The sequence below is a fragment of the Lygodium microphyllum genome, chromosome 1 (assembly GCF_053477565.2).
Source record: "Lygodium microphyllum isolate KBCC chromosome 1, Lygodium_microphyllum_v1.1.10, whole genome shotgun sequence".
In the NCBI taxonomy this organism is placed as follows: domain Eukaryota; kingdom Viridiplantae; phylum Streptophyta; class Polypodiopsida; order Schizaeales; family Lygodiaceae; genus Lygodium; species Lygodium microphyllum.
Window position 1 is genome coordinate 5,933,440 of NC_141135.1, and position 15,795 is coordinate 5,949,234.

The window sequence follows — 15,795 nt, forward strand, 5'->3', positions numbered from 1 at the left end:
CAGATTGAGAATGCTATAGGTGAGCTTGTTTTGTATCCAACATAGAATAATGAAGTAAATATCTCCACCAAAGATTCTACAAGGGATTTACTTTAATTTCATATTTAGAGACTCAATGACAATATAGTTCACCTATGGATGCACACTAAGGGGTTTAGCAAAAATGTAACCTATTTTTATTTGATCAAATGGCAAAAAGGTGAGGATTGTGGATGTAGCTTTTAGGTTAGATAGAGTAATGAAGCTCATAGAGAAACTTGAGGTACATTGTATCAAGTTGCAAGGTGTGGGAGTTATGATAGCACCCAATTTTTGGGTCCACTCTCCACGGAGGTTGCTCGTTGGCTAGGGGGGTCTCAGAAAGTCAAATAGACCCTTTGATGGGGTTTTAGGGGTAGCAGCCTAAGCTTAATGGTAAAGTGAATATTCCCTAAAATATTTCCTAGCCAACTAGGGAAGGCTTAGAATATTGAAGATAAGATAGGTTGACTTGACCACCTTCCTAGATTATAAAAAGGCAACCCCTTCAAGACTAATATTAATCTATCTTTCACCTTGTTAGCCTTCTTTTAGCTAGTCTGAAGGTCTAGACTATCCAAAACATTTTTTTAAAGTTTAAGAAATGTGTGTTGTAATCGTGTATGGGCCTATTTTCTTGTAGTGCAAGTTTTACTCTACCCAATGTACTCTCTAAGTTCAATTCAAATGTTCTTAAAAAAGTGGCTAGTGTCATATTTTGCCTTCTTATTATGCCAAATTCAGATTGAGAAGGTGTTAGCATGATTGATTAGGGATAGGATAGGGGTTTCTATAAGAAAGGGTCTCCTTGTGAAGATACCTTTGATGTTCATGTCTCCTTACGTATGTGTACATTGTTTTTACTTTACGAAAGAAAAATCCCAAATCACAATCAATATAAATTTGATTCACACCGCCTTTAAAACAACATATATACATTGTCTACATTAAAACATGTACAATGGTGGGTAAAAGGGCATTAAATATTTCCTCTTATTTGTGTGTCAAAAATGTTCTCTTATATGCTAGTTGACTTGCAGGTAAAGATGCATCCATTAATTGATTCTATGCTTCCATTTTCTTATAGCACATGCTTAGATTCAATTTTGCCATAATTGGAGCACCCGCTGGGAAAACTAACAAAAGTTACACTTAAAAAGACATTAAGGTTTTAAATATTAACAGATTAATATTGAAGGCCTTAACAAAAGGCTTAGCCCTAGTTCACATGGCTATCCCATTTATGATATGTAAATCCTTATTGACACGATTTTCAAGCTCAACTTTCAGAAAAGCCATCATCATTCTCTAACCTCATCCTCCTAACCCAATTTGATAACTTAAAGTTTTAGGGATAACACCTTGGCCCACATAGCCATTACCATAGCTCTTGGTTGACCATGAAATCTCATATGACTTCATATTTCATGCTTGTACTATCAAAACTCACCTCATGATGATCTTTTCTCCAAACTCATGATATTGAAACTCCAAGTCATGCATCAACCGCAATCCTCTATGAAGACAAAACCTTAAGATAGATGCTTGCGGTTCGCAGAAAACCTTGTTAACCATGGGAGAAAACCTTGAACACTCTCTTGGAAAAGCACAAGATAACTCACTAGAACTATAAGAAATCATTCACGGCAAGAGGCACCAAATCCGTTTTATCGCTCCTCATTATACCTTGTCCATGTATTCCTCTCCTATCTACAGTTGTACTCATCATTTAGATCCTATAAGTCATTTTGGGCTTTATAGTTATTTATCTCTCACCATTTTGGTCTTATGAGTAATTTCGGGCTCTAGTAGGTAATTTATCTCTCAACAACATCGGACTAGTTCTACTTATCATTCTACTCCCATAGGTCGGTGTTATAGTGGAAATAGAAAGCAATCAAAGATACTCATCTTGTGTGATTGATGCTTAGTTAAAAGATGCATGCCTCCACGTCTAGTGTAAATACAACATAACTGCCCTTTCAACTTTGCATACTAGTTCATGTCATGATTCCAACACAACCAAGGGGCATCTTCAACTCAATCGACTTCAATGTAAACATTAGGATGTGAGGGATTAAGTAATGGGTGAAAAACTACGTATGAATAGTAAGAGTTATAATGATAGCTGCATTATTATCATATTGTTGAGTATTGTGCTATAAACCCATTAGTGAGCAATGGCATGGTATCAATCAATAAACTATATGCATGTGCCTACCCCTTGCCATGTTCCAACCACAGAGTCTATATAATCAGTGCTCACAAAAAAGCTTTTTAACTAAATCAGTTGGAGGTATTTTTGAATCAAATTAGAGGCATTTTCAAATTTCTAGACCAAAGACATTGTAAAGTTCCGAGTTTGTTCCGAGTTTGAAACCTTCTTGTTTAAATTTAAACGGTTTTCCTTGAATACGGTGCATAATAGTAGGATATCCAAGGGGAGACTTCCAAATTATTCAAGAGAAATAATCAGACACGGGATCATGTTTTATTCTCGCAAGCGGGTTAGAGCTCCGTGTGCAGGATAGGAGAGGGGGCTGCTAGGCCGAATATATTACTGCAATAAATATGTAGTCACTACACTAGAATATAGTCGATTATGGCTTCTGCAAGCTGCTTACATGCCCTGGAAGGTGGCCTTGATGGAGTCGAGCGTGGCGTCGTCGAGGAAGAAGGTCTTGCGGAGGACGGCGTTGGGGATGTTGGGCGTGAAGAGGGAGTTGGCTACCCGTTGGAAGCCGGGCTGTTGGCTGTTGAGGGAGACGATGGCGTGGGCCGGGCCGGAGCCGACGTTGAGCTGGAAGTGCAGGAGGCCGCGTGGGAAGATCATGACGTCGCCCGGGCCGAGGACCTTGGCGAAGAGCTTGTTAGAGGTGTCCACGAAGGCGCAGTAGAGGTTGCCAGACAGCACAAAGATGATCTCGCTGGCCCTGGGGTGCGTGTGGGGCACGATCACCCCGGTGGGCTCGAAGTCCAGGCGCGCCACCGACAGCCCTAGCGTGTTCAGGCCTGGAAACTGCTCCACGAGGCCAAAAGTGGGGACTGCCAGCACCGGGCTCTCGCTCACGTTGGCTGCAGCTTGGGCTATGCCGTGGAACACGAAGTCCTCCTCCGTCACCTTCTCTGCCTCCTTGCAGGGATACCCGTTCACGCTCAGATCAGTCTGCGACAAGTCCGCCACGCAGTAGTCCTGAAGCGGATCCGGGTCCGCACTACTACGCCCATATAGTCATTGTTGCAGGCGTACAGTACCATCACAGCTACCAGCACCAGGTGGCTGCTCAACCTGCTGCTGCAGATCTGTAGCCTCCTCGATCTCATCCCGGCATTGCGCTGGCTACCTGATGTCGTGATCATCATCCTCATCGAGCTTTGGATTCTAGTACTTTCTATCCCGTGGTAGGTGCAGATCGAGCCCCAGAGAGAGAGAGAGAGAGAGAGAGAGAGAGAGAGAGAGAGAGGAACAGGAGACCTCGAGGAATGGGCGATTGATTGATGGATAGAAATGACCTGAAGCTGATTAATGCAAACCCGTAAGAGACCCGCGTAGATATATATAGAATCGTCATCGCATGCACGAGTACTGATCCCTGCATACGAAGTTACCATGCTCAATCGCAAGTCGATAACCTCCCGTCTTTCGTTCTGTCGATGTCCAAGCTTTTGACTCCGATCAGGCTCCACTCTTGGCCTAAGCTTTCTCACTCTTGGCAATCGCCTTTTGCTTTCCGTGAAACGAGTCTTTACACGCACACATTTACGTGATCTACTTGCATCTTTGCAAACAACTAACCTTCCGTCAGAGTGCCCACCAGCAAGTCTGTACAATCAAGCTCCTTTAGATCTCGACATACCTGGGACATGTGTCTAGCTCTTGGAGAGCCCCCGCCCGCCATCCTGCTTCACGCTGCTTTGAACCGCAATCGCTCGTTCGTACCGGTTCCTATAATTTGCCACTCATTGAACCCAACCCTTTCCACTTAGCCACACATCACCAATTTGTCGTTAACACGACTCAACTGCAAGTAATTGTAAGCTTTCGTCTATTCTTCATCAATCTTGTGTAGCTATCAACTCCCTCGATTGTATGACAAACTTTGGGGACTTTGCATAATATTGCATAATTCCAGTTACCCTTGCTTTAAGCAATGCTTGAGGGTTCACTATGCAAGCACATCATGCATATAGCGAGTGCATGTGTTAAAGGGTTTGTCTTTGCCCTATCTTTTTGCCATTGTGAAGACTTCAAGATGGAGAATTTTCCTTAGTAATAAATTAGCCAAAAGAAAGAGAAATATTTTAAATTTCAAATCTAACATTTCTTTCTCACTTTTTGTTTCTTGCAATGATTCAAAATTGATCTATGAAAAAATCATGTCTTTGAAGCTTGCAATTCCTTGTTCCGGTAAAGAAAAAGAATAGTGAATTTTGCATACACTTCCTCTTCTAAAAAGATGAAGGTGGGAAAATATATCTTTCATTAGAGGGAAACTTTTTTCTCAACAATCACTTGCACAATTAATTTATTTGACTTATTTCATCAAAGAAACATTTTTTACCACAAAAGTGTAACTCCTTGCAAATCATTTGATTGAGTTAAAGGTTTTATCTTTTTTAAAGGATTTTCATGTAAACATATTGGGAATTAAAGTTTACCCAAGTGTGAACTAGGACAAAAAATGTAGTGACACTATAAGGGTACACACATATAGCGACACTAAGTAGCGACATTTTTTTTTCGGTGTCGCTATTTACGTCGCTAATCCTCAAAATATTTTAAGTCAAAAAATACGTCGGTATTAGCATCGCTAAAAGCGTCGCTATTTAGCGACTCAAATAGCGATGCTAATAGCGACGATTTACTCTGGTAACATTTCTCGGAAATCCGAATGTTTCTTTCAAACATGCGTGCGAACTGCAGAAGCAAGGCGAAGGCGGAGAGAAAGAGAAATGGAGGTGAGCAAGAGAGGGAGGTGAGCAAGGAAGCAAGCCGCGAGCCGCACGCGAGGAGAGGAGCGTCCCCCGCACGAAGAGCACTACAACAAAAAGGCCTCATAGACGCACTTTTAGACATGATTTTTGAATATAGAGAAAATCTTACGGGCGCGTCTATCCGCCCGTCTATTTGTGTGTCTACCATTTCGCATCTATAATCGCATGTATGAACGAATTTACATGCAAAAATAGATGCGTAATAGACGTACATATACACGCGTGAATACATGCGCATAATAAACCAAAATTGCTATTTATTTAATTCATTTTACGCATCTATTAGCACGTCTATTTGAGAGTTAGACGGGCATATAGACACGCTCATAGACGCGCTTTTACAAGCACTAGTAGACGCAAATGGAAAACAAGAAATCTCTTTTTTTAAAAAGATATTTAATTTATTTTTTAAATTTGAATTATGGAGCGTGTGTATAAGCGCGTGTACTCTGCACTGTAGACGCACGTATAAACACGGATTTTCTGCAAGCAACCACATGCTCTCTGGTTTTTTTTTCCCCCTCCCATACATCAGATTGTGCATTTGGGAAAAAGACAATGTATCTTACGGGCACGAGAATTGAAAATAAAAGTCCATGTATTCATTATAGATCAAAAGCATTTACATGGGAAGTTTAAGTGCTTGCGACCTAAAGTATGGCCGCAAGCAGTAGGCTCAAAGATGGATCATATATATACAAGAAAACAAGGCCTCATGAGGAGGTATAGTGCTCCTCTACGAATCTGAAGAAGAAACATCTTCGCTAGTACCACCATGGCTACTAGGGTCGCTATCCCCCTGTTGAGATATCGAGCTCCACTCGTGATACGCCAGGGTGACCGTTGTGTATTTATGTCACCGACTTGTCAGTTGCAGACGCGGTTGGTACACTGCCCATGAATAATAGCTACATGATAGCTATCCTTATCTACTCTAGTTCGTGGCTCAGTTAGTATGCTACCTTAGTTAGTTGAGTTTGGTTTGAGACCCATAGATAGGGTTCTTCTATTTCTTTGTACTTGAGTTCTTTTGGCTTACACAACTAAGAAGAGGAAAACTGTTTTCAGCCTCCACCCTTGTGTGTCTTCCCCCATGGTGCAAGCAAGAAAGCTTCAAGCAAGACTCCTTCCTTCTCTCCCACAATCTTGACATGGTATCAGAGCCTTGTTCGTGGTAAGGAGCTCAAGAAAGCAAGCCAAGCTCGCGATGTTCTGGTAAGAGGAGCAGTGTTGCTTTCATTTTCTGTTTTGGGAGCAGATCTCTGCAGGTAGCACAGTCGGAAAGTGCAGGAGTGCATTGTCTCAGGTTGAGACGTCCTTCGAGGTGAAGCAAAAGGGCAGTATATGCTGCGGGACCTTGTTTTTTTGATTTGAGGCCATTTGGGAGCTTGTTTTGGAGGTGGAAGTTTTCTGCACGCACTCAGAAAAAGGCCCAGTTTTATGCTGTGCAGCCACTGTTCTACAGGTCGGTGAAAAGTTACTATAGAAATTGCATCGTATGCTTGTGCGCAGAGACATTGGGAGTTACAGAGTTATCCCTATTGCCTGTTGATGCAAAATCGTCACTAGGAAGTGACTGTGTGGTCAAATACCACTTTCGCCAGTTTTGCGGATTTGCCCTTGTGAGGGTGAAGCTGTGTTTTTTGCAGTGACAGAATTTTTTGCAGTGTTCTGTAATGGCGTCTGATTCTCTTTCACAGATTATCACTGAAAAGCTTGACAAGAACAACTTCCAAGCATGGAAGTTTAGAATGACGAATTTCCTTATGGGAAAAGGATATTGGGAATTTATTGCAGGAAATGAAGAAGAACCAGTTCTTCATGATGTTTCCAATCAACAACAAATGCAGGCATTCAAAGCATGGCATGAGAGAGCCAGGAAAGTTATATACTGGCTGTCTATTAGTATTTCAGACTCTATGATTGTGCATATTCAGGATGCAAGTACGCCAAAGGAAGCATGGGATACTCTGTCAAAAATGTATAGCACAAATACGCAAGCCAGGAAAATGCAGCTCAAGCAAGAGTTGCACAATGTGCAAAGAGAAAATATGAGCATCAATGACTACCACATGAAGGTGAAGAAGATTGCAGATGCACTTGCTTCCATTGGGTCGCCAGTGGAAGATGATGATTTAGTTTCTGTGACCTTGAATGGTCTAGGAAAGGATTATGCACAGTTTCGGACATCCATTTCAGTTCATGAAAGATTTCTTGATTTTGAGGAGTTGATTGCTCTTCTAATTTCTGAGGAGCAGAGAAATGGTGGTGCATCTTCTTCAGGAGGAACTTCAAAAGAAACTGTCTTCTACTCAAATGCTGGAAGAGGTAGAGGCAGAGGTAGAGGAGGCCGATATGGAGGCCGTGGCAGAAATCAGAATATGTAGCAAACTCAAGAAAACCAGTCCTATGGAGGAGGACGTGGTAACTCTAGAGGTAGGGGGAGCCAAAGAGGTCGTGGTGGATGGCAAAGAGGTCAAAATGCAAACAGTAATGTTGAATGCTACTACTGTGGTAAAATGGGTCATATGGCTAAAGATTGCTATAAAAAGCAGAATGACATCATGAATGGAAAACTGTAACAAGGGAATTATGCATCTTCTAGCAGACAGGGTGATGACAGAAATGAGCATTTGTTCATGGTGCAGCACATGAACAATTCTGTGACAAGTGCAGAAGAAAGCAATGATGTATGGTATGTTGACTCAGGTGCATCAAACCACATGACAGGTCATGCAGAATGGATGGAGGATGCAAGGAAAATGAAAAAACCAGGATTTGTGGAGACTGGTGATGATACTGCACATCCTATTGTGCAGATTGGAAAATTTCCCTTGTCTATGCAGGATGGGAAAAAGAAATACATGTCCGATGTATTTCATGTCTCGAATATCACCAAGAATCTGGTTTTTGTCGGTCAAATGGTTGAGCAGGGCTTGCAGGTCAGATTTAATCCTCATGGATGCTTTGTTGAGGATATGAAAAATAAAGGTCACTTGATAGCAAAAGGAAAGAAGAAGGGCAGAATGTTTACGTTGGATGCAGACATGTCTGAATTGAGTGCAGCAATGTTTGCACATGGGACCGGTGTAGTTGCAGATATTGATATCTGGCATAAACGCATTGGTCATGTTAATGTACAGCGACTTAAATCAATGCAGGCCCAAAATATTGTTGCAGGATTGCCAAAATTCAAGGTTGCAGAAATGCATAAGGTATGTGAAGCCTGTCAGTTTGGAAAACAGGCAAGGAAACCATTTCTCAGACATGTTCAAGAGAGTGAGAAGCCATTGGAATTAATCCACTCTGATGTGTGGACTACTAAAGCTGCATCTCTTGGAGGCTGTCATTATTTTGTCACTTTTATTGATGACTATAGCAGAAAAGTTTGGGTGTATTTTATGAAAAAGAAAAGTGAAGTTTTTGGGCATTTCAAAATCCTTAAAGCTATGGCTAAAAAAGAAACAGGTCTGCAAATAAAATACCTAAGGTCAGATGGAGGGGGAGAGTACCTCTCAAATGAGTTTGCAAAGTTCTTGCAGGAGCATGGCATAAAGTAGCAATATTCATGCAGTTATACCCCACAACAAAATGGAATTGCAGAAAGGAAAAACATGCATATTGGAGAGGTATCTCGTGCCATGCTCAATGAAAAAGACTTGCCAGATTTTTATTGGGCTGAAGCAGTTGCTACAGCAGTCTACATAATGAACAAGACTCCCACTGCAGCAATACATGGAATGACTCCAGAGGAGAGGTATACTGGTAGGAAACCAGATATTTCTCATTTGAAATTTTTTTGTTGCATTGCCTATGTACATGTGCCAGATGAGTTGAGATCCAAGTTGGATCCAAAAGCTGAGAAGTGCATCTTTATTGGTTACTCTCTGCAGCAAAAAGGGTATAGATGCTATAACCCTTCTACTCGTAAGTTTACAGTGAGCAGAGATGTTGTTTTTGATGAGATGAGTAGCTGGTATAAACCAGTAAATGTGATTGATGATGTAGATGCACAAAATGGTAATGCTGCACAAAATTCACAGCAACAGTCACAAAATATTAGTGGACTTGGAGTGTCCTCTAGTAGTGATTCACATTCTTCACCATGGACAAGCACATTGAGATCAGGAAAATCTTCTCAAAGTAATGCAGATAGTGGTATGCAGGTATCACCAAAAGGAAAAGAGAAGGTTGATCAGCCCATGTTTGATGTGAATGCAGGTCACTCTTATGTGGATGGTGAATCCAGTGGCTCAGAGTAGAGTATTGATGATGAGTTGGGTATTCCTTCTATTGTTACACCTGGAGTAAGGAAGACCAGGGATGTTTTGAGAGCACCTGGGAGTGAACCTACTTTGCGCAGGTCTACGAGAGCTAGGTATCCTGTGGATAGGCTGAAATATGATGGATTTACAGCCATTCACTATACACATATGGTCAGAGTGATACAGGAACCAGAACCCACATCTTTTGAGCAAGCCATGGAAAAAGAAAAATGGGAGAAAGCCATGGATGAAGAAATGGATGCCTTGGAAGCAAATGCTACATGGGAGTTAGTACCTTTGCCTAAAGGTAAGAATGCAATTGGCTGTAAGTGGGTTTATAAGGTGAAGCACAATGCAGATGGTTCTGTGAACAGATACAAGGCAAGATTAGTAGTCAAGGGGTATGCACAAACATATGGCATTGACTATGAAGAAACATTCAGTCCAGTTGCAAGGATGGCAACTGTAAGAGCAGTCATTGCTATGGCTGCATCAAAGGGATGGTCTTTACATCAGATGGATGTAAAGAATGCCTTCTTGCATGGTGATTTGCAAGAAGAGGTCTATATGAAGCAACCACCAGGTTATGTGCATATTGTTCATCCTGAGTTTGTTTGCAGGTTGAAGAAAGCCTTGTATGGCTTGAAGCAAGCACCTAGAGCATGGTCTGACAAGATAGGAGAGTATCTTGTCACTATAGGCTTTCAGATTTCCAAGGCAGATTTCTCACTTTATGTGAGAAAAATAGAGAAAGGTATTATGCTACTTGTCATTTATGTTGATGATTTGATTATGACAGGTGACAGTGATGAAGATATCCTTCATGTGAAAATGCTATTGAAGCAGAAGTTTGAGATGAAGGATTTGGGAGAGCTGTGTTATTTCTTGGGCATTGAGGTGATTAGATCACCAAGTGGGATACAGCTCTTGCAGAGGCAATATGGATTGGACATACTGTCCAAATATGGGATGACAGGCTGTAAGCCTATTTCAGTTCCTTTGGAGCAAAATGTGAAGCTGAGCACAGATGCATATGAGCTTCTAGAAGACCCTACTATGTACAGACGCATAGTAGGAAGTTTGATTTATGTGACTATTACAAGGCCAGATTTGAGCTATGCTGTTGGATTGGTAAGTCAGTTTATGCAGGCTCCAAGGAAACCACATTTGGATGCGGCTAGACGCATACTCAGGTATGTGAAGTCCACATTGCAGTATGGACTATTTTATGAGACTGGGGTTCACATACAGTTGCATGGATACACTAATGCTGATTGGGCTGGTAGTATTTCTGATAGACGATCTACCAGTGGATATGTATTCTCTTTTGGGAGTGCTGCAGTCACTTGGAGTAGCAAGAAACAGCCTACAGTTGCCTTGTCGAGTACAGAGGCTGAGTACAGGGGTGCAGCAATGGCTGCATGTGAGGTAGCTTGGTTGCATAAGCTACTTTATGATATGCATCAGTCTACAGATGGACCAATTGTCATTTATTGTGACAACATGAGTAGTATACACTTGGCAAATAACCCAGTCTATCATGCTAGAACAAAGCACATTGAGGTGCATTATCACTATGTGCGAGAGAGGGTTTTACTAGGTCTTATTGATCTAGTTTATGTCAGCACAGAGGATCAGGTAGCTGACATATTCACGAAGGCATTGGGCGCAGAGAAGCTGCGCAAGTTCAGAGACCTGCTTGGTGTGCAGGAATTGGGATTGAGCTCGAGGGGGAGTGTTGAGATATCGAGCTCCACTCGTGATACGCCAGGGTGACCGTTGTGTATTTATGTCACCGACTTGTCAGTTGCAGACGCGGTTGGTACACCGCCCATGAATAATAGCTACATGATAGCTATCCTTATCTACTCTAGTTCGTGGCTCAGTTAGTATGCCACCTTAGTTAGTTGAGTTTGGTTTGAGACCCATATATAGGGTTCTTCTATTTCTTTGTACTTGAGTTATTTTGACTTACACAACTAAGAAGAGGAAAACTGTTTTCAGCCTCCACCCTTGTGTGTCTTCCTCCATTGTGCAAGCAAGAAAGCTTCAAGAGAGACTCCTTCCTTCTCTCCCACAATCTTGACACCCCCTCCTCGCTATGCTCCACATCCGAGTTCGCCTACAAACACAAAAGATCAAGATTGCTTACATAGACATGGTGGAGAAAAAGTTATAATTAGTTATACTTTTAATACGAAAGTAAGAAAAACATACATCCTCTGGCTGTAGAATCCTCATGGCCCGGTTGTATTGGTCCTCAGTGATGAGACCCTCCTCATAGAAGTGAAGCCATGTGGCTACGTGGTTATGGCCTCGATGGTAACCTACCTCTCTAGGAGTAGGTATCCTACCAACGATAGTAGTCTGCAAAACAATTATGATATATACAAACAATTATGAGTCATAATATATTAGAATAAATTATATAAAGAATTGAAAGAAATATAAATGTTAAAAAACTAAAAATCAAAATTTACTTACAAACTCTGCATTCCACGACTCTGTGCCGCCTGATCCGTAATGCGACAATCCCATGGTTTCCATTTGGATCGGTCGCGCCTCTGCGTGCTAGCGATTCTTCACTTTCTCTGTTGCTTTCTTCTTGGCTTTCTTCCACTCTATGCGGTGGTACATAGGTGCTTGGCTATAGGCTCCACGCCCTTCCTCCTGCCTCTGCAATGAGTCCCTGGTGCGTGTCATGAGGTGGGATCTTTTGTTGTGAAGCATATCCCTCACTTTTGTGCATCCCCAATCATCTGAGAATCGCTTACCCTCAGGATTTGGGTACCTTCTATGGACTGCTCTCAACACCTCCTGCCACAAGCCGCTTTTCTGATTTTTGAAGGCAATGAAATAATATTTATACGTCGCATGCACGACGCTCCTCATGTACGCCATTACATCTCTTCCTTCATCATCATGGAAGATGCCACCAACATCTGTAACTCTATAGTACTAGCGTACAACCTCCTCTACGTGATCTACTGGTGAGGGTGATTGCTCGCCACCATCCTCCCCCTCGACTCTCCCTCCTCCCTCTCTGTCGACTACCCTCTGCCTCGCTGGATGCACGTGCTTCTGTAGATGCTTGTGCTTCAACCGATGCACATACAGGTGCTGCACGTGGAGTACCTGCATATGGAGTACCTGCATGTGGAGTACCTACATGTGGAGTTTGGGAAGTAGTGCCAGGCAAAGACGTCAAAGGCGTTCCTGACATGACACTGAACACCTCGTCCGCTGTGGGAGAGCGGCCAAGGTGTCTGGTCATCTCTCCCATGAAGTCTTCCCTACTAGGAAAACCTCCAAAAAATGCATTAACCCCCCTGCCAAACCAGGCCAATGTATCATTCATGCGATCCAAATCCGGGTCATTGCTAGATGAACCAAGATACGACATCTGTAAAAAAAACACAGGAAAAAGACAAATTTGTTTGCATACAAAAAATCATATATTACCTACATTTTCAAAGATCTTTCTTTAGACATTGAGCATAAAACTTAAGTGCTAATGCTTCTCATAAACAAGAAAACTGATAAATACAAACATGGGATTAGTCACATTCATCATTGCAAAAATATATTATTTTTTATCAGAGCTGGGAGAGCTGGCGCGTGTATAACCGCATTTAAATTGCAGGTTGGACGTGCCCTCAGACGCGCTCCCAAAGTCAACCTTCTGTCCAGCACATCTATATTTGCATCTAAGATGCAGCACAAACGCGTTGTCAGACGCAAATTCCAGGTCAATCTGCGCGCACGTGTATCCTCGCGTGTAGATTGACCTGCACACGCACCAACACACGCGCTCTAAGATGCACCCTCAGACGCAATGAGAGGAAATATTTTTTCACGTCTATACCTGCGTCTACACTGAAATGTAGACGCACTATCAGACACGCTCAGTCCGCTGATTTTAGCCCGACGACCGCCATTGATGATTTACAAAATGCAATACATAATGGAATCAGAAATCCTAAATACACAGACAGAGCAGAGAGAGAAAGAGAGAAACAAAGAGAGAGAGAGAGAGAGAGAGAGAGAGAGAGAGAGAGAGAGAGAGACTCACCTTGGGTGTTTGGTGTGGCGGGTGGTGGCACTTGTTCCTTCTCCTTCTTCCTCTCCTTGGTAAGTTACCCTCCCTTGATGCTTGCTTGCTTGCTTGCTGCTTCTTCTTGTTCTCCTCTCTCTTGTTCTCTATTTCTTCCTCTCCTTGGATTTTCTTTTTTTTCAGGTTTAACCACGTTAGGATATCATGCATGTCCTATTTGCGGTCCCTCTCTAGTTTCCTCTAGGCCGGCACATTTAAAGAAGGTTATCTACGACAATCATTATCGATTCCTTCCTATTGACCATCCCAAATATGTTCTCCCTACTAATGGAATGAGTCCACAATCTCTAACCATTCGAGTTTGAAAGGAGAGATGGATTAATGCGGACAACCACCCTCCACTCGGCATGAGTCAGTAAGAAGTGCATTTCTCTCGATTGACTTTAAAGTATTTAGCATGATGAATTATTTACATAATATATTGTTTTTTTGTTAGGTTCTCTATATTTTTTCATCTTCCGTACTGGATTGAACTCAAGATCAATCACCTGTTGGACCCCATGCACATATTCAAAAATGTTGTGTCTACATTATGGGATCACTTGATAGGGGCTCGTGATTCGGTTAATGTAAGGGAGGATTTACGTAACATTGGTCGCATGAGACAAGCCTGGCCACGCATTGGACCCAGAGGAAAGATTGAGCTACCCCATGCACCTTGGATATTGTCAAAGAACTAGGAAAAAATAGTGAAGGAATAAATATATAGCTTTCGAACACCCACAGGATGTATGAGATGTCTCAAGGGAGCCTTCATAAAGAAAAAGAAAAGAGGTATGGAGCAACTATCAGGTTTGAAGTCCCACGATTGGCACAAAATGATTCAAGTAAGGGTATCTCTAACCATGAATATAGTAATTAGTGGAGTAACTATGTGTAAACTTTGGGGTATGATGACTTTTTCCTCAAATAATCATTTGATCTATGAATATTGTTTACATTCAGTTCGTACTTCCTACTAGCATATCCCATTGTGTATCCAAAGATGTACGTGATATCATTTACAAGATGGGAGAGCTTGTGAGGTGTGTATACATTGTATTTTTTCATTATATATCTTTGAATTTCTACACAAAAATAAACAATTCTCAAATACATCTTGACAGATACGTAAGCTCGAAGAAAATTGATCCAAAGACATTGCAAGATGATCGAGTATTATCTGCTAAGGTGGTTTGTTTGGTGGAGGAAATTTTTCCTCGATCCATTTTGACTACTCAATTACATTTACTCGTACATTTGATTGATGAGATTGCACTTTGTGGAGCAGTTCATGTAATGTGGATGTTTTTTCTTGAGCGCTTCATGAAAACCTTGAAAGATTTTGTGAGACAAAAAGCACGGCCTGAGGAAAGCATGGCTGAGGGTTGGTTAGTGCAATCATCCCTTGTTTATATCTTTGAATATCTTGCTGAAGTGGATCCCTCTCAACCATGACTATGGAAAGATGATGAAGACTTGAGTATGACCTCTATAGTTCCTCAAGGAAAAGGAATGAGTAAAGTGCTAACAAAAGAAGAACTTTGTAAGTTAAATAGTTTTTGTGTGCTCAATAGTGATGTAATGAGCAAATGGGTGACACTATATAATGAAGCAAGGGCGAGAAGAAAAAGCGAAAGACAAGAATTTCGCCCTAGATATGGACGTAATGTCTCATTTCCAGATCATCTAAATACGCTCCCACATCTTATTGATATAGATTGGTTACATGAGGAAATGGAGAGAATGGAAAAAGAGGAGGAAATTAATATATCTCAAGAAGAGTGGGAATATGCACGAGGTTGCTCATCAAAGGTGAGACATACTATCAATTAATTTGTTTCTATAAGTTTTATTTTATATAAATAATTGACTGATCTTTTATCTTTTACTACTAGTGCACATTATTCAATGCACTTTGGTGTGAGGGTAAACATCTTCGAACTCAACGTATAGATGAAAAGAGGAATACCCAAGATTGTGGTGTCCTTGCTCACTTCAAGGATGCCAATGGTACCATGAAAGGTTATTGTGGCTTGATCCAAGATATTCTGAAGCTTGACTTCAGACGATTCTTTATATATGGATGTGAAGTGGTTTAAAGAAGTGGTAAAAAATGGTGAGCATTGCATAATCAGACGTCATCCAAGTGGTTTTGTAATCATTAACTCTACAAAATTTCACCAAAACAAGAACGACACATTAGTACTACCTCAACAATGCGAGCAGGTATATATGCAAAGGCTAATTTTTAAATATGTATACATGTGATACATATACACAATATAATAAGTATTTAAGTTTCTTGCTTTTGTTTTTCAAATACAGGTTGTGTATCATCCAATGGTAAACAATAACCGATGGTGGTATGTCATCCCTATATCTAATTGTTCAAAACCAATATATGGTAATATTACCGACATG

General features: G+C 41.4%; 1 pseudogene; it reads right to left on the reverse strand.

The window, feature by feature from the left end:
• Positions 1–2,445: 2,445 nt before the first annotated feature.
• Positions 2,446–3,247, reverse strand: LOC148040806 (germin-like protein 1-3 pseudogene; annotated as a pseudogene).
• Between the last annotated feature and the right edge of the window lie 12,548 nt (positions 3,248–15,795).